We start from the raw sequence: 22,500 nt of genomic DNA, 5'->3' as shown, positions 1-22,500 counted from the left end.
ATTTCAACTCCATCAAAACATTTGCATACTTCCCCCTGCAACCTTCAGAAAATATATCTTATGTTGGAAATCACGTCAATCATATTAAGTTTTCAAGACAAAACATACTCTTAAGTGCTTGTTTTCATGAGACTGTGGGTGGTGATGTGTGCCCACAAAAGGAAGCAATGATTTTTAGGAATATCAACAGGGGCTGGATGGCTCAGGTGAAGGGTGGGCATGGGGAGTAGCTCTGAAAGAGCCTGGTCCATCTAGTGCCCTCAACTGAGCTCCCCTAAAGGACTCACTCACCTCCAGTTCTTGTGCCTCAGGGTTTTGCTCAGCTGGGAAACCTCCTCTGACCCTTGTCAGTGTCCCATCACTCCCCCTGGGACTCTGCTGTGGGCTCCCCTCACCTCCAGCCTCAAGCTCTGCGAACCACTGGCCCAGTGCTGCTCCTGGGACATTTTCTGCCACATATGACCAGGATTAGAACAATTCCCTTGCTTAGCTAGTGGGGAGGAGCAGGCTCCAACTGTGAGAATTCCCAGCACCTTATACTGTACACCCTGATGTGTAAATTGTGGTCCCCCTGGCCCACTCCCACATCCCTCTCCCCTTCTTCTGTCTGTATCTTCAGGAAAAAGTTCAGGTTTAGTTGAAAATCAGAAAGCTGTTTTAGTTTTGTCTCCGTATTTTTTAAAAGCTGTCTAAAAATATTTGTAGGGTAAATTTGTGGGGGACAAGAAAAATGGAAAAGAGAGGATACAATTTATGTAACAAATGTGCGTCCCATTAGCAGCATACAGCAGTTTAAAAAAATTATTGGCTCTTACTTTTTTTCCATTGGTATTTTCAAAATTTCTTCACTATGTACATCAGGTATATGGAAAACAGACTTTGCCAACTGTTCATGAAGTTATACAAAGGATATGGGTGAAAAAAAAAAATATTCAGTGAAAAAATACAAATATTAGAGTGTGAATTTCATATACGTTTGTATCTAAGGCATATTTTATTAGGATATTTCAATTATTTCTAAATACCAAACCAATTAGTCCCTACTCCAAAGAGAAACTTGATCATAGTTTTTGTTTTAAGAACATGTTTGAGTCCTAATATTTAAGCCAACCCAAGTCTGGAAGTAATAGAGCACTAGTGGAAAATGTGTATACATTTTATTTACCTAAAGCCACAGCACAGTTTTCCTTTTTCCATCATTATTAGTAAAAAAAGATTAGTACAAACAAAACAAAAAAAAAGAAAAAGAAAAAAGAAAAAGGAAAGAAAGAAATTTCACTCCTACTTTCGTATTTCTTTAGATCTTAACCTGACATTAATGAGCAAATACACACTAGGATGATGATCACACTGTAGGATAAAATGGCTCATATACTGTGTTGATAAGTTAAGATGAAAGAAATCCAGAACAAAGACACAACAGTATTGCAGAGATATGTTTAGATTCCAAAATATTTGTATCAGTCAAAGATAGAAACACCCAAGACAAAAAAAAAAAAAAAATCCTACTGATAAATAGAAACATCCTCTTTTTCCCCACTTGACTGTATAATAAAGATCCTGTTTATTTTAAAGTGTTGCTCCATCACTTTGCCTGACTGCCACATACAATACACAGATGCAGCATATACATATTTTCCATCTGATCTCTGATGCCTTTGCTCCCATTGAATATCAGTGCCAACCCTGCACAAGCATTTGAGAATAGGATTTACATTACAGGAGACAAAGAGATGCTCAGATGGGAACAGTGCTGGCATTGAAATCCTGACCCTGGTGATCTAAGACTGCAGTTAAGATCCTTATGAGTAACATCTCTGACGCAATTCTTCCCAAATCTCAGAACAAAGCACTGCAATTTGCACTGGGCTGCTCTGTAGCACAGAAGTTCATAGGAACCATGGCTGCAAAAATCAAAAATGTTACCTGAAAGGCACTTCACATGATCCCAACCTCCATATAACCACCCTTACTTTAATTACACGTCTGATGGCACATTTCTTCATTTATATTCTGCCGGGTAGTACCCTCATTTCAATAGCAGTCATATACCAACAGCTTCTCCTCTTTTTTTTTTTTTTTTTTTCCCTGACAGATGAAGTTTTTCCCTCTCCCCAGACCAATTGGCTTATTTACCTAAGACATCATGGCACTTTATTCCATCACGACATGGCACCGTTCCCTCAAAGTGAGGTCGGTCATTAGATGCATCATTCTGAAACATGGATATTAATGCCCAGAAGAGATGAACCATAAGCATCACAGATGGACAAGAAGGGATTAGACATAAATTGGTAACAGGATTGATAACAATTCACAAGTACATCAGGCACAATGACACATTGCCTTGATCGACAAGAACCACTATTCCCAAATTGTACTTCCACAAGCACCTGCAATTCCCTCACCTATCCAGATTCATAAGGCTGTTATTTTTGCTAATGGCATCAACCTGATGCCAAGCACAAGTCAATGGGAAAACCACTTGCAAGGAATGGAAAAGCTGAAGGAAATGCAGAAGGCATAGTGGATGACTGCTGCAGTCAACCACGCACACTTAAGAGCAAAGAGGAGGTTGTAATCCAAAAGAGTTTTACAACAATAAAACATGATGTGCTCTATTTAAAGAATGAATGCAGAACTTCACCAAACAGTTCATATAAATTCCCTGTGATCAGGTATTTCATATATGTGTGTGTGTGTGTATATATATACACATAATCTTGTGCTTAACAACATTTTAATTTACATCTTCATTCACTTTGTTTGGACTGTTTATATATGTTTTCAGCAGATGTACATCTCTGCCACCCCATTCTAAAGCCAGACCTGGCTCCAGCATCATAGTCAAGGCAGACAAACCTAAGAACAGCCTTCTGAACCAGGTTCTGAACATTCCAGCTTCTTCCTGTTAACTTGAATTCCCTAAGTAATCTTAGATGGGTGAATTGTGTCATGAAAATGGGAGCCTCTCCATTTGTTGTTTTTTAAAAGCTGTGTAATTCTTGCCCTGCCTCTAATTGCTTTATATTAAATATTCACTAGAAATACATGGGGAAATTGCATATACTTCACAGTAACTATTCTTTTTCTTCTAAATACAAAATTAATATTTGCTTAGCTATTTTTTTTTTTCCAAAAGAGAAATTGCAACCTGACTTGGACAATGTGCTACAATCCTTCTCCTCATGGCTCTCCTACTGCCCAACACTTTAGACTGTGCCTGTCCCCCAGCAGGATCTGACTTGGACAGTCAAGCCCTCCAGGAAAAGGGCTGGATATGAAGGGTTCAGCAGAAATTTCAGCTGGAGCTACAAGACAAACCATCAAATGGTAAAGCAGAAGAGCCATAAAATTCATCTTGGAAGGATCTTCTCCCCCTCATCTCCTATGCAGATAATTTGAGAGAAAGAAAGGTGAAGAAGGGCAGCTTTCAAGAACAACCCATCCAGGGTAGATGATAAAATCTGCATGCTACCCTGAGGAAACAGGGTACAAAGTTCAGTCCTGTGTTTGTGTTTCTAAAGAGCGTAAAATATCAAATATTCCTCTTGAAGAATAATTTTCTCTCTAGTCTCTTACACATTGCTGTGTAACTATACAATAAATATTATCCTGCTCACATGCTTCTGTTTACTTAGTATACATTACATTTGATGCTATCTGGCAGCATAAGTTTTAGTTCTGTCATTTTAAAATATTAATAGTTGTCAATCAAAATAGAAAGTGCATAATAAAAATGTTCTAGAAACAAATAACCCTATATTTCTACACCATCAGCTTGGAGCTAAGCATTGCTAAAAATGAGATTAATTATATGTTTGCAGAAGCCCAATACAATTAGACAGTCCTCTAAACAACATCCTCCTAGAAATGAACACAGACTAGATACATAATCGTATATATAGTGTGTATATATTAGGCAATACATGCAGCACTAAATTAATAGCATTATCTTCATTTGGCCCAGACTTAAAACCCTCACAATCTGCCCAGTGACAGTTTTAGGTGAAGGATGAGAGAAAATGGCTTGGTCAATACCAGAGTCATTTATGGAGATTTTCTGCAAATATTTAGAAGCCTGGAAGCACCAAGGAGACACACACAGGACAGGTCCCTGAAGTTATGACCAACATATCATGGTAAACTGTTTAATTTAAGATAGAGGGTCAGAAAAATATCCTTTGAATTATGTCTGTCAAACTTTAGTGGGAACTTCACTGCTTGGGACATTCAAAACTGCTCTGGACAAAGTATCAGCAAGTACCCTGTAGGGAACAATTCTGTAATGTCAAGAAGATGGACTAGATGTACAACAGGACTTTTGCTGCTCCAATTTTTATTACTCTAATCCATCACCCTTGCTGAGGTGAAGTTTTATGTAGACCTTTAAAATTATGACCATTTGAAAATTATGTCTGTGTCTGTATAATATATACACACATATGGCTGTAAGGTCTGGCTTTTAAAAACTCCAAGTAGAAAAACATATTTTGCTCCTAATTTGCCCATACTATAGTGGTAACTATGCCATAATCTGGCAAACACAGATAGAAATCTCCAATTATGGTTGTGGAGACACAAAATTTACAGGTATGATTGTGAATTTCCAACTTAGACATGCAGGAATTTGAATATATGTGCTGTGAACAAGATAGCAGTATTGGTCTGTGATATGGTTATGCCACAAATCCAGGATCAGACTCTGAGCTTTGCCCCAAAATAGAAAATCAGAAATCCTGCAAGTTAGACAAAGCGATGTTGAAGTTTATGAAAGAAGCTATGGAGAAGGAACTCTAAACAAGATTATTTTTATCAAGGATTCTTAAGGAAAAAATTGAAATATTTTGTTTGGCTTCCTTCTGCCCAAGCCACTGTGGTCCTTCTGGTATTTCTTTGCACCCTACTTTTGCAGAGGAGCTAGAATTCCCCATCACTCCTCTTAAAGCCTGAAGGCCACTGAGGGTTTTGTACTGAAAAAATATTAATATTTAAGAGTCACTCCAAGCAATGGCTGCAGGAAACACCTCTGTTGCCAGGCACAGGGTGGCAGAACTCTCTATGGAGAAGCAAGGTGTGTTACAGGAGAGGTTAAAGGCTCACTTTGCCCACGCATGTTTATTGTCATTCCTGTTATTCCTCTTACTGACTAAGGCACTAGGCAATCACCTCTGTATGAGAGCCATCATCTCCATACTTCAGTAGGGAAGAAAAACAGAAAGGATATGGAGGAGGAAAAGGCATTTTCCTTTTAATCTTGTAGACTGCAATAGCCATAATTGGCTTTTCTATATAGTTCAGCTCTAGTTTGTCACAGCATTACAGTGAGAAACAGCAGCCTGCACTCATTTTTATACACAAATCTTAATGACTTCAATTGCTGCTAAGGATTCAGAATGGTGGCAGGATATGGCCATTCACCATAAAGGCCCTAAAGCCTTCATAATTACTGAGTATACAGAATATTTATTATAGAGACTGCACTAGGCCTCTTTTGTGGGCTGCCCTGGGCCTGTTCTCTGAGCCACATCAAGCAAGAAGTTTAAATGAAACTGCTCCCAAGTTTCTGAAATGGTTTAATAAAACATATACTGACTGTAATATTCAGTTTATAGTAGAAAACTATTGCCCCTTGGTTTGAAAAATGACCTCTAGTTGGCAATTTTACTCTCAGCTTCATAGATTATAGTCCGCTGTTGGTCATTTTCTCAATCCACAGGGCAATACTTTTCCATAACAAGCTCAAACTGCAATCAGTATTTGTAGGCTGCTACACAAGTTGAGTATAATATGTCTCAACACATTCTATTATATGACTAAACAAAAGAAATAACAACCTGGTGACACAGACATATGGAGGAAAACAGAGCTTTTCTTCTAATACTGAGATAGCAGAAAAACATATTTCTTTGTATTGTGCTAATTTGTATTAAATTTCGTGTCTTCAATACACAATAATCTCTAATTTGGTTTTTTCATTAATAATATTTCGGTTTGTGCTGTCTTATGTCTTTTCTTATTTTAATGTAAAATGACAAATACTAAATTCTATTAGTATCAGATTTTAGAAATGACAAATAGTGACAGATAACCTAGCATTGTAAAATCACGTGAGCATGTATTCACTTAGATATGTAAAAGATCATTTGCTTTTGGGCTCACAAAGCACACATTCAGAATCTTATGGGTTTGATATTAGGAAGTTCCAACACAGTGCAGTAGACAAGATGCAGGTGATTGTTTCAGCACCCATCTCTAGCACTAAATACAATTGAAATACCCCATTTTAGAAAAGTAGCTCCTATATTAGATAACCAAAGAGATAAATTGCTTGAGAAATCTCTGACCAGGAAGAGTGTGTCTGCTCCAAGCTCTGCCAGTGACCACTGTTTGGAAGATCCCCCACCTTCCCAAAGCAAGGCACCCAGAGCTGCAGGGCTGATGGAACTTACCTGGCTGGAGCGTGGGGGATTCAATTCTTTAATCAATGGGTGACCAACACTCTTGTAGACCCTTTGCTGCAAATACAAAATATTCATAATTACAAGCCTGATATTCATTCCAATCTGTAAATAAAACTCTGTGGTTAAAATGTGATACCCACCCACACTCAGAGACAAAGGGAATAACTTCCTAAACTGAGGCCAGAGCACTCAGGCAAAGGGGACATTTTGCCTTAGAAATTATGAGCTTCCTATCCATTAAAAAAATTCCCCAGATAACTGGAGATCTGTGCTGGGGCAGGAAGAGGAATCTTGGCTAGGATAAGACCCATATGGGTGGCTTCTGAATCTATAGGAATCTATATCACTGCATTTTGGGATATTAAAGGGACAGATTTTTTTATTTTCCATTTCCCACTATGTTCCTATATTGTTGCTCAGTCACAGCTTCACCAGCATTCTCTAGCTGGAATTTAAGTTGTCTGGATTCATTTAAACATATAGAAACTGCCTGCAAAATATTTAATATGTTTGAGCTGAGAATGTATTTGAATGATTACCAGAAGATGATGGCTCTTTATCTTACAAGTCTTCAAGGAATTTAGATGTTTAACTCATTAATAGTGTTTGCTGCATTAGATTTTATGTTTTCATGATTTTAGAAGACAGGTTTTCTAGTACACAAAGAAAAACAGGCTTTTTTTCTTTCCCCAACATTTTTCATTTTAGGGTAATAAAAGTGACACATATGTGCCATAATGTAATGGATTAATTAAGGAATATAATGTTTATCCTAGGTCCTGAGTTGTACATCTTCATAACTCACTCATAAAAATTAATGTATTATACCACGCTCCAGAATGATATATCTATTTTTACCATACCTGTTGAGAATAAATTGTTCTAAATTGGATTATCTTGATATCCAGTGAAAAATGTAAAAATTACATTGTTATTTTAAGAATTTACATTGCTGTGTATAAGAAAGCATAATCTTCTCACTGTGCTTTTGAACTGTCATGTTACTTCCACTGTTACAAAATCATAATTGCTGCTGCCACACCTAAAATCAAATGCAGTGCATATTGTATTTCTTCATACACTGCATTTCCTATCTTAATCACAAAACCATATACAGTATGTTTTTGGCCAATTCTTTCATTACTGGCTGCTAATGTATATAAGTAACACACAATTATGCATGCAAGGACTCATAAAATCCTCATTTCTAAAATCAACAGATGAAAAATCCCTAAATAATAATGTACAGATGTTTCATATTCAAATGAGCTGTTGGCATGTAATGCTGCCAATCATGCCAATGCATGCAATAAAATTGGTGAATTTCAAGGTACTCGGCATTTACAACATATTTTTAATTTTTTTTTTAATCAAAAGACCATTTTAGGAAGATGGAAATGACAACTGTTCAATAAATACATAATGATATATTTCTGATGTTCTCTTGAGATTTCTGTGAGTGGTCAACTACTCTATATTTTTCCATACCAATTCCTATTCCTTTTGCCTCAAGAAAGTTGCTTTTTTCGGTCCTTAAACTGCACTGCCTCACTAAAAGTAAATTATCTTCACGTTATCTGCAGAGTAATCCTCTTCTTGAATACAAGACAGAACATCAGAGTTTCTAATCCTTCACAGATAGAGTAATTCACATCCACTGTACGTTTTACTGTAAAGACAGAGTAATACAATATGTTTGATAAATCATGTATGTGTCTGTATACAAAGAAAAAGGTTTATCTCCTCTCCTACAAGATGCATCTGTATTAAAGCACACTCACACACTCCCCATGCTGGCACTGCAACAATCTTTAGAAGTTCTATAATAGAGACATCTAAGTTTAAAAAATGAAGCAGCTCACAGGTCAAACAAGTTCCTGATGAGAAGTGCTTAACCAGAAGTATTATTCCACTGATTGTAAGTTTTCATCCATACATCAAACCCTAGAGTCTATTGATTAAATAAAACTGATCCCTTTTTTTATTATTTCAAAGCAAAAGAGAATTAAATCATCCCCATTGTTTTCCCTTTGTTTGGAGCTATCACAGTTTGCACACTGGCCATGCATCCTGCTTATAATTACAACATCCTTAAGGAGAGCTTATTCTACAATGACTGATCACAGGTTTCTTGCCTTTTCCTCTAAATCTTCAGCTCCTGGTCATAATCAATGGCCCTTGATGGCCCAATATTCTGATCCAATATGGCAAGCAGTATGATCCAAGATCTGCTTAGAATCAATAAATTCATTTGCTTCGGGAAATTTTGGATCAGGATGACTTTAAGTATATGTAAATACAAGAATTTACAGCAATTATGCTGGCACATCTTTCCTTTCTCATACCTCTTTCCCACTGCATAATTAGCTGCGTCATGCCTTAATTTTGCCTGCAATCCTACATAAAGGAATCCAGGCCAGACAGCCCTTGCACAGCCTTACCAAAGTCAAGGTCTGCTGGCTGAGAGAACAGAGGGTCTCTTTCAGCAAAACACATCAAAACACTACAAATCTTTATATTGCTGAGCCCCACATGGCATTGTCTGGGCTCTGAAGATACCATCAAATGCCAACATAGCATCAACATGTAACAGACTGCTTTAAAGAGAGAGCATCAACAGGTGCATACAAAAATCTTCTTGGAGTTGAGTTTGCCTTTCTTTTTCCCTAGTGCAAAAATGTGCAAGTTGGGTTATTAGTTCCCTTGGGCTCCTGTGTCTCCGAGTCAGCCTCCAGCCTGGTTCCAGTGTTCCTGCTCTGGTTCCAGTGCAAACCTGCTCTGATGCTCAGCTCACAACATAACACAGCCAGGAATCCCTGCCTGGAGGATGTGGTTTCCATCCTGGAAGGTAATCACTGCTAGGCTGAAAGGGAGCATCCAAGTTCTGTGTCTCACCCCACACTTACAGATGAAAAGACACACACTAATCTCAATTCTGCTACTGCATATATACATTGCCTAGTAAATTGTATAAAGTATTCAGAATACTTTTCTAAAGACCAGGAACTATAATGTACTTTGAATCTTCATTAAATTATCATGGAAGACTAGGGTACTTGTATAACCAGCAATAAATTATTTTTTAAAAAATATATATTCTCATTTATTTCCCCAAAATGGAGTTACAAAACCGCAGAATGATAAGTAAATACAGACATCTGTACCAGTTGAAAAGGCTGCAGGTTGGGCACATCTTTCAGCCCTTTAGTCTTTTTCCACTAGAAATCAGTTCAGCACCAGCAGAGCAGAGATGAGAACCTTGTTTCTGCTAAGTAGCACTAATTTCTGCCCATAGTGACATTCAGAAGAGGATGAATTGAGTCACAGGGGTAAGAAAACTGCTTATGATGTGGCTGTCACGAGTGAAGATGAGTTTGTAACACCCTCCAAGCATCAAAACGACACACAAAAGATACATTAAAAAAAATAAACCAAACAGATAGTCTTGCAAAATATATCAATGCAGTTCTTCAAACTGAAAAAACAGAAGTCAGAAGATCAAGAACTCGCTGTTAGGATTTTCCTATTAGATAAAGAACATAAGGATTCTCCTGAAGTCTTTGATTGATATATGATCTTTTCTTTCTTTTCAGGCAGAACAGCTGTCCAGTGAACTAGAAGAAATAGCCCCGAAGACAGCTTTGTGTCTGATATGACTTTGAGAGGGAAAATTATTCCAATGCTAAATGCTTTACATGGAACATCTAATAAAATAAAATAAAAATGTCATCCATAAAAGAATTTTTCTTTCTATTTGAGTAAGCAATCCCTATTATCTGTGGGGCAGGGGTGTTGCTGTGCCTGAGACCAAAGAGAAAAGGTATTTCCCTCAAAATTGCATTTGGAATGAACTTAACCAAAAAGAGAGAATATGTACTTTTAAGAGAAGGGCGACTGGGAAAATGCAGAGGGAAGATAAGAATTTTCTGAACATTGTCAGGAAGCAGTGACCTGGGATGTGCTGTAGCTTCATTCTTCTCAGTAAGGAAATCTTTAAGGTGAAACGTGGATACCTTGCTGGCTGATATCTGCCACAATGACTGTAAGCAGCAAGAGCTTGACTATGCACAAAAAATCCCAAAGCAATAACAACCAAACCTCCTCAGCAGAAGAAGATACAAATTTGTGTAAATTTATTCAACCTAATGGAATTATGTAAATTACACAAGTGGAGAACTACAGCCACTGTGAGAATTGATTGAAGTTATGTCCAGATTAGAGGAGAGATGGCTTTGAATGAAGCCTTTCTGGAGCCTGCTCTAGAGCTGTGTTTTGGCAGCTTGGTGAGGGGATAAGAAAAGAGCCTTAGAGAATGAACAGCCACAATGCTCAGATGAAATTTGTACATCTTTGTCATTTTCAAACACGTCTCATTGTGACACTTCAGTGGATGGATGAGCACTGATGGATGCTGTCACACACAGACAGCAAGGAAGAGTAATCACAACTGTGTTTTCCTTTTGGAAAAACCAAATTCAGTATAGCACCAGCCATGGCCAGCAGTGCATCCATGTTTCAGCTCCCTCCAGAGCCTCAATGAATCTGCAATGTAGACTCTGTGCTTCATTAATTTGGCCAAGATTAAACAAAGGCTTGTCCACATCTGCTACAGGACAGAATAGCTTGTGGCTTAGAAACACCTCACAGAAGAGCATGATAAACCTTCTACCCATCCTCTTTGCCTTTCAACATGATGGAGCTGTCCTCAGCAACTCTCTTCCAACTTTCACTCTTCTCCAAACCAAGCCCTTCTATCTCTGTGTAGGCCTCTGTAAGTGCATTTATTCCAGAACTAATTACAATTAAATGAGTATTTTAGCCTGAGGAACTAGAGACAGGTACATGTTCTCATGTACCTTTGCACAGCTAGAAATCATTAACTTGAATGGATAACTTCCTCCCCTACCCCAAACACTCTCCTTTATCCCTGTCTGTGTGGTGTCTTCCTTCTCCCTCCACCCCAGGTGCCCTTAATGCTGCTCCTCTGTGTGCTCCAGTAGCTGCTGACATCCTCCTGCTCCTCCACCACCTCACCTGCCCCCTCCCCTCCCATTACTGAGTGCCAGTCCCTGCTCTCACACAGATTTTAGATCCACACTTTGCAGAAATTCTGCTCCATGGGAATCCAACAACAGAAGAATGGAAGATAAGAACATAAAAACACCCTCAATGTGGTGTCCCATCAGGAAGCCAACTAAATCTGATAGACACTGTCCTCTCCGACCCACAAGCAGAAAAGGGCTGAGCATTTAGACAACAGGAGTTCAGAAAAGAACTCTGTATGGTCCATAACCTGCCAGCACCACCTAACAAAGAGCATTTGCCTAATTCTTTACTTTTGAGGCAATCAAATAGCATTTTAAAAAATAAGTTCCACACATACGCGTTTCATATATATTTATATGTTTCCCCTCATTCTCCCTCACTTTTAGTTTGCAGTGACAATCAGCAATTATTTTACAGAGAAAGACTCTAACAAAGGTTATGGGATGGCTTTAGTAATAAGATAATTATTTGTAACTCTATAAAGAATTATAATTTTTAATTTAAAAAGAAATCAAATAAAAAAAGCTTTCATCTTCCCTACCATGTGAAGAAAACATTCTCTGCCTACAACTCAAATTATCATTCTCTCCTTTGTGCAAAATGAATTGACCCAGAAAACTAAAAGGGTAAGAACCCATATTTGCTGGGCTTATTCAGCAGCCAAAAGTTCATGAAAAACACTGTTGTGTATCACATAGCAACCACTTGATGCCTATTGTTAAAATACAGTAGTTATTCAAAAAGTAAAGTCTTGCATTCTCAAATAAGAAGCCAGGCTGCAATGTGTGTTTACTGTTTTGGGGAAATAGTCATCTTGCCATTTTCTCTTTTTCCATAGTCTTGGCATATTTGGTCAGCTATGCAATGTGCAGTTACCCACAGGAAAGAAAAGGATCACAAGAATTTTCCTCTAATGTTGAGCTCACAGGACAATGTCCATTCAAAGCAACACTTGGGATCTCTATTAAGAGCATTAAGATGTGCTCTATTTTTATCCAGCCACACTTGCAGTAAAAATGCAATGTTCCAGGGAAAGGGCATGAGGGAGAAAGGGAGAGAAGCTTCTGCTTTCTGACTGTTAGGGTTGCACACTTTCACCTGTTCTTAAAGCAAGCTGCTCCTGGAAATTCCTGTACACAGGTGTCCACACTGCTACTGCACATTTGCACCTCCTTCCAGAGCTGATACCTGGCACTACAGCTGGGTATAGATTTCACAAACATCTCCCTCTTTACTTTTATCCAGTTCTTCTGCAGTAGAATATGCTTTAAAAAGTGAAACAAAAGTAAAATTTACACAGAAGGAAAGTCAGATGTAGAGTCAGAAAAAAGATTAACAGTTTGTGATAAATGGAGCTTGTATTACTCTAAAATATTTGAAAAGCAGTGGCAGATCACTTGAGCTACTCTGACTTTGCCAGATTTCCACGAGAGCTGAGAGTCAGCCCTCAGTTTGTCACAACTGCATCACACTGTCTGTTTAAATTATCAAAGCAAAAGCAAAAGGGTTCTGCTGAAACAACTGCTGGAGAAGATGAAGGCAAGAATAAGAAAGATATAAACTCCCATCTAGGTTTTATTATGTGCTGTTACAGAAACAGTGCAACTTAGAACTTCAAAATAATGACACTTAATACCAGAAGGGAATGGCAGACTTGCTTAGAATAATTTTGAGATATTTCATCAAGCCTGTGTGCAAACAGGTGTGCCACATTTTTGCTAGTGGTAAAGATGCTTGTTGAGATTATCTTCTTATCTAGGAGCGTGTTTAAACTCCTTTGAGCAGTTAAAATAAGACAGTGGCAAAAAAGTAGATTAAAAGGGGGGGAAATGTCTGAACACAGATTTTTGCCGAGAAACTTACTTTGAGCCCAGCTGTGTCCAGGTATGTGTGTGCTGTTTCCACTGTCTCTAAAAGCAAAGGGAGGGGTAGGGTAGGCAGCAAAGACCACATGAATGCATGAAGATGAAGAGGAAGAAGTGTGAGAATGAATTAGGCACCCAGGAGCAATGAGATGGGCTTTAGGATTTGAGAGAAGGATCTGGCTGTTACCAGCACAAGATGAAAAGCATGGATGGATGAAGCTGCAGCTCACATGCTGCAAGTGTTTCTGCTTGCTGAAAAGTAAAACTTCTTTACTGGAGGTCAGAGCAGATGTAAAAATCAACATTTCAGCTGGCTTACAAGGCAGAAGTATACATACAATTATTTTAATCAAAGGCAGATCAGGGTGTACTTCTGAGCAAGTTGTCTATAGACAGGAATTGGTTTGGCCACTGTGATCTGGCCAGGACAGGATGTAATTAAACATGGTTGAGGAAGAGCTGTGGTTACAATACTTCTCTCATTTAATTTATCAGTAACACATAGCATAACTTCATGAAACAAAACCCAAGCTATTACAGCCAATGCACAGCCAAAAATGAAGAAATCTTTCTCCCAAAACAATGAAAGGTATATACTGAAGAAAAATGCAGAACTTGTCAAGCACAACTCAAATTCTCCTCTGAAAATGTATGCTTCTCTCAGAAGCAGATTCCCAGCACAGGGACTGGTAATTTATGATCCACCAAAATACTCTGTTGAACAAAAAAGTAATACCTACACCATGCCTATGCAAATCACTAAGAATAAGTGACTCCAAGGACCAGTAAGAACAAAGCCCAAAACTCCTATCAAACATTATCTGAGGTTTGAAAAAGTCAAGACAAAGTGTAATTTTTTTTAAATGGGGATAAATTGGGATTTCTGTAACAATTGACTCATTTTGCCTGCTTTTATCTAAGGATCTCAAAGAGCACTCCAAGTGTTAATTAAATTACAAAGCATTTTTGAGACAGGTAAATGGTATTATGCCCACTGGGGAGCAGAGAGAACATTTATGTTTCATTACTAAAGTCACACAGTAATCCAGTGGCTAGTAATATAACCCAAGAACTGCCAGTTGCCCCTTCTACTCATTGACTTGATGGCTTCACAAGACATAAAATTAGCTTAAAAGCCAAAAATACTTTTCCTCTTGTGCTTTTCTGTCTTTCAAGACTAGGCCAAGATTCTTTAATTTTGCATTATTCTTCTTCCTCTGCTTTCTGGGAGGCCTTTCTTTCAGAGTCACACAAAAGAAGCCACTTCCTAACCTACCCAAGTGTGTTAAGGATCACAGTACAGCAGCACGGGCAGGAGCTCAAAGAAGGGCAGTGGGTTGTAATGGGGCTCTGTAACAGCTTGTGCAGCTGCATCAGGGCTTCTTCTCCCTCCTCCAGCCAGCCCTACTCCCAGAGATGACACATCAGGACCTCTGTCCCATCAGAATAAAGCTGGACAGATGTCCAGGTGAAATACTCCTTGGCTGGCCATTTCACTGACTTCCAATCCTACTTTACCAAAGAAACAGACATAAAACCACCCTGAGGAACTTGGTGCCTCCAGCACTTTGTACAAGGATCTCCCACTGAATGGAACAGTATCAAAAAACAACCAACCAGACACTGAAAATGCTTTAGACCATGGAGAAGTCTGTCCTGCAGTCTACTACATCTATTTTGAGTGGCATGTGGAGAAATGAGGGAGAAACATTTCACTGACCGTTCTATTCATAGCTCAAGAAAGAAAGCCACCATTTCTCATTTCAGCTTGGCCCTGACTGGTACAACTGCAGGATGCAGGAGTAATAAAGCAGTAAGGTATAATGCAATCTGCACAATACACAGTCCAACCTAAGGCATCTCTAATTCAAGACTGGTACAGCTCAGTTAGAGCTTTAAATAATTATATCTCCATTAGTAAAGTAATTTTGAGGAGTAAAAGGCTTTTCTATTTTGTACATAACTATTTATTACTAAAAACAGGGAAGCATCTTTTGGAACTTTCTTTAAGCCTTTTGACTACAATGCTAAACCAAGATTTCAAGCTTTATTTTCCCCTTCATTTCTTGTTATGTCATGAAGAATCAGCTATGTGGAAGAGATGAGAATGTCTTTGATTTAAATGACCAAGACTTAAGATTGTCTTTACCGTGGCAGAAAATAAAGCTGCTGCATATATTTCCAGTGGCAGTATTATTGTTACAGGGTATGACAATCACAATCTTTTTTCTTCTCCTAAAAATATGTCTAAAGAGCCACACAGTTTATATACTGCATTCAAAATATTTTTCTTCGTTTACATTGATTGCATATTTCAAATCATGTTACAGCTGTATCGCTTAGCCTAAATCAAATAAGGAATCCACATAAATGCATACACACACTTTGCTTGTTTTTAGACATTCCTAGTATTGACAAGATTAAAATATTTTTCTCATTCATTATTTATTGTGATATGATGAAACAGTAAGAGTATGTATTTAGCAAACATCACAAAGTAGAGTTAAAATGTGGACATGCTGTCTCGTTTCAATTTTGCTGCGACAATGTTAAGTATGTGACTACCTGACTGCAATAATGACATCTTGGGGTGATGAAGATTTAAGATGCTTTGCAAGGATGCAGTGTTATCCCAACTCTTCAGCCATGCTGATTAGGAGCATTATTAAATGGATGGACCCAAGACTGGAAGGTCCTGCTGCAGAGGACTGGGGGAATCAGTGCTGGATGCAAGAGCAGCCCCAAACCCCTCCATGCCTCCAGCAGTGCCTAACTGGGATGACTGAAGGCAGGCAGTCACACGCCTCTCCCACACTCCTACAAGCACCAGTGTTTTTTATTAACAAAAAATATGTTCTCTGGGCTGTTTCTCTGCCTCTTGGGTGGACTGGCAGTCCCTGGCAGCTGGAGCTGGGGGTCAAGCAATGCTCTGTCTGGGTGAAACTCAGGTGTGGGGCAGATACGTGTGGCTCTGGCTGTTGGGTGTATTTACCTTGGGTTGAAACTACAGGCACGATCCCAGTTTCCAGCTCACAGTTGGGCACCATTCTGCACATTTCTACTGGCAAAAAAAAGCAAGGAAGTGCCAAAGAGCAAGCACCAGAGCAAATCAACTGTAACCAAAACTGGTTCTGCTGGGCAGAGGAGCAGAGAGCTTGCCTTCTGCAGAATGTGGCAGTATCTGGGTTAGAATGTAGAAAAAAAGACACATTTTAGCCCAAATACTTATTCTTGCATACTACAATCTAAATATACTCTCTATGATAAATACAGTGGAATAATCAGAAGGTACCGAATGCTTAAAATGCACCCTTAACAAAGCAAAACAATGTAATGCATATCTTTTTTTACGTGTCAAACAATTTGCCTAACAAATCATAATAATGCAGAATGATATAAAATTCACCCATCAAGCCCAAATGCATGCACGAAGATTACCATGGCAAAGAATTGTGAATTTCATTAAATATGTTAAAGGCAAAAAAAAAAAAAAAAAAAAATTGCGCTTTGAAAAATAGTAATCCTGTCTTTCAACAAAAATATTATAGGAAGCTATGAATTTGGTAGATCTGAATAGGATGTTGGTACATGTTTTACTAAGGTAATATAATGGCACACTATTATTAGATCACATTAATCATTACTGTGCCAAAGGCACTGACAGCACCACTGAAAAGGATTGAAAGGGCTGGTAATGGATATAAATTACCCATTGTGTGATAAAAGGATTTTTACTAAGAAGGTAAGAATAAAACAGCAAATTTCTAATATAACTGTTGTGTAAAAACCAAAATAAAAGTAATCCAGTCAGTAATATCCACAAAATCAGAAAGTAAGCACTTTTGAAACAAGATAAAGTCACAATAAAAACTGTATACAATGTAAAATTAATTTAGTGCTGCATAATATTACTATCAATTTAAATAGTTTACATGATGACCTCTATGGTCAAGAGAAAGGTAAGCTTTGTTAATTAGAATTGAGTATGAGCTTCTGCATGCGTATTTTAAGTTTGTGGGCTTGGAATTTCTTTTTTTTTTTTTTAATGCATAATGGTTTAATAACATCCCCCTGAAATTCAAGGCATGTTGAGAGTTTTCTGTTTTGTGCATTAACATCACAACAAACAGCACATCCCTCAGACGGTTTTATTTGGATCCCAAATGCTATTACGAAACGAACCACGTCTTTGCTGAGCTATTTAACCATTTGATTGAAACCATTTGTATCACTAATTGTCCGGTCCTGTGCTCCTCCTTTACTCTGGCAAGTATTTCCTGATATTAGTGGGGATCAGTGGAGTGAATTGGTCAAACTACATCCTTATTTACAGCATTAGAAAACACACATATCTTCTCTGAAGCTGATGGAATTATTCTAGAATCAAGTCACCGTAATTCTTTTCAAGTCAATTGTCTAGAATAAAATCCAGTAGCTCACATTCAATTAGTAAGTTTTAAAAATTGTGAGCCATACTCTTAAATGATATAAATTCATAAGTACAGACATCAATCCTGAAAACACTTACGTCTCAACTTTACTCACGTGAGTAATTCCATTAGCATCAGTAATTCAATACCTGCTTAGGCATTTGCAGTACTGAAGCTTTAATATGCCTGGATATCCTCTCACATCAGCTATAAATCAGCACAATTCCTCTGAATCACAGAGATTCTACTAATTCACAAGATATAAAAAGGAATGGACAACCCAGTGTAACAATTAAAATAAAGAAATAACATAAGAATTTCATTTGGGAGCAGAAGCTATCAGAAATTTTGATTTAAGGATCAATTAATGCATGTGGAATGAGGAATTAATTATTGGTTATTTCCTAAGAAGCAAGACTTTTATTTCAAACTGAGGGCCAAATAACCCAATTTTGATTTCACACCTATTTCCACACCAATCTGATTTCTCAGACTTTACAGGAGTTTTTCTTCTACTGCACTGGAATAGCTCAGAGGAAAATCACATATACAATGTAGTACACCCCTCCACCCACTGATTTTCATGGGTGTTCTTCTCATGCTAATATACAACAGAATACGGTTCTTAATAATATGCATGAGATGTTCTATTGAACTTACAGGAGAAAAAAAAAAAACAACCAAAAAATGATAAAATGAATTTAATCAGGAGTGTCATGGGTTTTTTTAAATCAGCAGTCTGATGATAAAGTAATAAATGATGATTCATCCCCAACACAATTATTACATATCAACTGCATAAAGATGAATGCTCATGATTTTACCAAGCAGAATTTTTTCTTGAAAAAAATCTATTTGTAGCTCACTAAAACCTGAAAGAACTACAAAAAAGTTTTGCAAGACATAGACATAATATTTTTGAAGACATAAAAAATGTGATAACTGATTTTTAAAACTAATTTAGGTACTTCATTTCCCATTAATTTTTTTAAATATGGAAAAACTAAGCTAGACTCAGATCCATAAGTAGAAGAAAGCATGACAACAATATAAGTATTCTTACCAATTATTAAGCCAACAAATCTGTTCCCTGGATCAGAAAATTCTTAAAAGACACTGGATAGGTACTGAAGGTCACAACTGGAAAAAGAAAAACATTGAGAAATTTAATATGTCAAAATTCAGTGTTTGGTTCAGACATTTACATTAAAATATTACAATGCCACCTCAAGCAGACAATCTACAGGACAGCAGAGAGCATTAAGAATTACAATATTACTGGGATTAACACCTTTTATTTTTTAGCTTCCATAATGTATGTGTTTGGTGGTCATTTTATATTTGGAACTGAAAACTTCTTTCAGTTCTGGATTGTTTTGAGAGGGAAAACCTTCTCTCAAGATAATGATGAGGAGCAGAAAGAAATTCTTCTGATCCTTTCCCCTAGACAGTACAGCAAAAGAGGACAAAACAGGATAAAACAAAAGTTGCATAGCATACTCCAGAAACCCAGTTATTCTCTTTGACATTGATATTCTAATGTTTCAAACTGAGTAAAAAGAGAACAGCTACTAATTGTATTTTTACTTTTTTTAAATTCCATTTTATAACAGAAATAAGTCCTTTGTAGATGATCTCATCTAATAAACCCTACTTAAAAGAGATAAGAGCCAGCAGTAAAAGCCATGCAGAATACTTCCAAGATATTTGTCAGTAGTGAATTTAGGGCCATTACATTAGTAAGCAAAATAGAAACAAAAACAAAGGGCGTTCTTAGAGCAAAATAAAGTTCACTCGACTGAAGCTATAATCTGAAGAATTTATGACTGAGAATTCTAACTATGTTTATTCCTATGAATGTCTAACAAATAAAATTAAAGGTCAGTTCCAAATAATACACTTTGTACATCTGCATCAACCAAACTCTTTCATACAGCAGGCTCTGAAACCCCAGTTCAAGCACCACAGCCTCTGGGTTCACCTTTCCAGCCCTGATTGCCCAGAGGAGCATTGACTGAGAGCTCTGAGAGCTGCAGTGGTGCCAGCATGAACAAAACTGCAGCCTTCATCTCTGGGGGAAACCATCAGGAGCTTGGCCACAGGGCTGGATTTGGTTTAAATTGGTCAGCACCGACAGGACCACACTGCTGCTCAGTGCTGTTGTTGGCTTGAAGAGTAAACAGCAACTTTGAGGGCTCCTCTTGCTGATGAAAACAGTATGAAATAATTCTGAAAACAGAAGCTCACCACTAAGGAGCATAGCCTTCCCTTAGTGCAATACTGATACAACACTTCTCTTGTACCCTCTGAGATCTCTGCAGTCTCCACCAGGTCAGGATTACATCCAGTCAAAGTTCAGTCCCTCTCTGTCCACACCAGCTCCTCTTTCCCCTTGGGTTCCCCACCACACCAAGCACAGGCTCACTGCCACTGTGATGGCTCACCATAAGGCTTCCTAAATCCACCTGCCTCCCTCCTCTCTGGCAGACTGAACCAGTCTTTGCCATGTGTTTCAAAACCTTTTCCAAGTGATAATTCTGCCATAGAACTTTTCTGACACAGGAGCATTGCTCCAATTAAACTCCAAGCCCCATCTTTAAAACTCAAATTTGCACAGCAAACCACCAACTATCCTGCAGTAATCACCTGATTTGCCATTCCCATTGCTCCTCATACCTAGGAAGGCATTCTTCCCTGCTCTTTCCTCATGCCCAGTTTTCTTTTACCTGCCAAGTATCTCTGGGTTTATATTTGAATTATAAGCTCTGAACAGCAAGCCTGTTCTCTCATGAGACACTTTCCTATTGAGCTGGATGGGTGGTGAGCAGGTACAAGGCATTACTCCAACCCCATATCAATGGGAAAACCCAGTTACATGAGAAAAACATTGCAAAAGTCAAGAGAAGCACCTACAGTGTTGACTGTAGAGAATAAAAAACCTTTTGTGACTGGGTAAAAGAAACCCCTGTATCAGATTTGGTCTTCCTAAACATGAAATTGTATCTAGATAGGATTCAGATCCCATTTATGAAGGCCCATGCCATTTTAGAATTTAAATAAGTGAATTTCAGTTACTATATTTGAACACATAAGAACAGCAAATTCCTGGACTGCTGCAGATAAACATAGGTCCCATCCAACATTTTCAGTTGCACGGTATCTAAAAACAGTGACAGCTTGTTTGTCTGGAATTTCTGCTCTTGTTGATGTCTTAAAATCTCAGAGATATACCTTTCTAGTGTTTACTTGCAGCTCATTCAATGTAAAAGCCAAGAAACAGAAACAAAAATAATAAACTGTTAGGTTTCTAAAAGATGTTATCTCACTAAACAGGTTCTTTACTCCTACACCAGCATCATAGGCCACATTTTTGCTATGCTATTACAAGGCTACTTGTGTTTAAAAAAAAAATCAGCTTTTACATACACGCTCATGACTTGCAAAATTCTAGGAATGATTCTCAAGGGGCTTTCACTAAGATGCTTTATAAATTCTGATGACAGACAGAACACAGTAAGGCTTCATCTCTTAAAGTCCTGTACTGATTTGTTTGGAGGCTTCATGTCATTGATCAGCATGTCAATGTCTCTTGCAATCTGCTTTCCAGTTCATGACTGAGAGTGAACCCCTCAGGTTTAAAACCTTAAATGATTTAAGGTCTGTGATACATAACCTTACGAACAAATTGGGAAAATCTGTAGCTTTACACATTAAACTGTAACAGAAATGATTTAAAGCCTTATAAAAAGGTATTTTACTTACCTGTGCTAATATTATTCTAACACATTTGACACTGACTATGTAAAGCAGATATTTTAAAGGTACAGGCAGCAAGCTGCTTGGAAACAAATTAAGACAGTTCCACTTAGGTCAAATTGGGCCAGTTTACCAGTGTCTAATACACTCCCTGGCATTAAAAAATGGCACCATGAATCCTTACAGACCAATTTATTACAGTAAGCCTCCCACAGTAACACTGCTGTGCAGTTGCACTTGGCTCAATGAGTGATCCAGCAAACCCCCAGAGAACAAAAAACCCCAAAGATCTTCAGAAACAGTATGATAAAAATAAAAAGTAGTGGCAGGACATAACTAGGATATAATAGCACAATTTCTGTTCATTCTTAAAGCATGGTTATATAGCTCATTCCCTGAAATGAATTAGAGACATGAAAGGCAGAAAGTAATCTAGTCCCACTGATGAGCAGGGGCCAGAAGGATTTCTGCAGGTTACAGATGGAAATCTAAAATACAGCAAGGGAAAACAGAAGCTTGAGCATGGACTTAGCAGCACATCCCATTCCTGTTCAAGTCAATGTTAAACCCTGCTAATCTCAAGGAGACAAGGCTCAGGCCCTCTGTAAAAGGCATACCCTTTCTGATGGAATGAGGTGTCATGTTTAAATAATTATTCCCTATCAGCTGCTTTTTGAGGGCCTCTTAAATTGCCATGGCATGGCTGCTCTCACCCTGGGCACATCAGAGATGCAGGGACAGAGATAGGCAGGGAAAGAGGCTCAATGACAGCACAAAGCCAGCCCAGGAGCTGTGCAGAACACCCTTCCCTGGCCTCCATGTGAGCACTGCATTCATCAGAAATGCAGGATGGGACCAGCGGGGCCTGAAGGGTCCACTTGGTGTCACTGGGAGTTACATGCATAAATGAAGAGAGATAAACAGTCCCTAAAGCAGGGT

The 22,500-nt window shown here is 38.1% G+C and overlaps 1 protein-coding gene across 12 annotated transcripts in view; it reads right to left on the bottom strand.

Moving 5' to 3' along the window:
- Positions 1–22,500, bottom strand: part of ZNF536 (zinc finger protein 536) — a 342,685-nt gene that overhangs the window by 268,949 nt on the left and 51,236 nt on the right. For 10 of the 12 annotated variants that reach the window (XM_079316181.1, XM_079316174.1, XM_079316173.1 and 7 more), the window contains 2 exons: positions 18,869–18,945; positions 6,453–6,518 (listed from right to left, as the gene is read on the bottom strand). The gene's annotated coding sequence lies outside the window, so the exon portion shown is untranslated. Of the gene's footprint in view, positions 1–6,452; positions 6,519–16,367; positions 16,437–18,868; positions 18,946–22,500 lie in introns of all 12 variants that reach the window. The other 2 variants (XM_079316175.1, XM_079316185.1) reach the window with 1 other exon arrangement.

This window comes from Erithacus rubecula (assembly GCF_903797595.1).
Source record: "Erithacus rubecula genome assembly, chromosome: 12".
Classification (NCBI taxonomy): Eukaryota; Metazoa; Chordata; class Aves; order Passeriformes; family Muscicapidae; genus Erithacus; species Erithacus rubecula.
The sequence above is the reverse complement of the archived record's forward strand: the minus strand, read 5'-3'. Positions and strand labels throughout refer to the sequence as shown.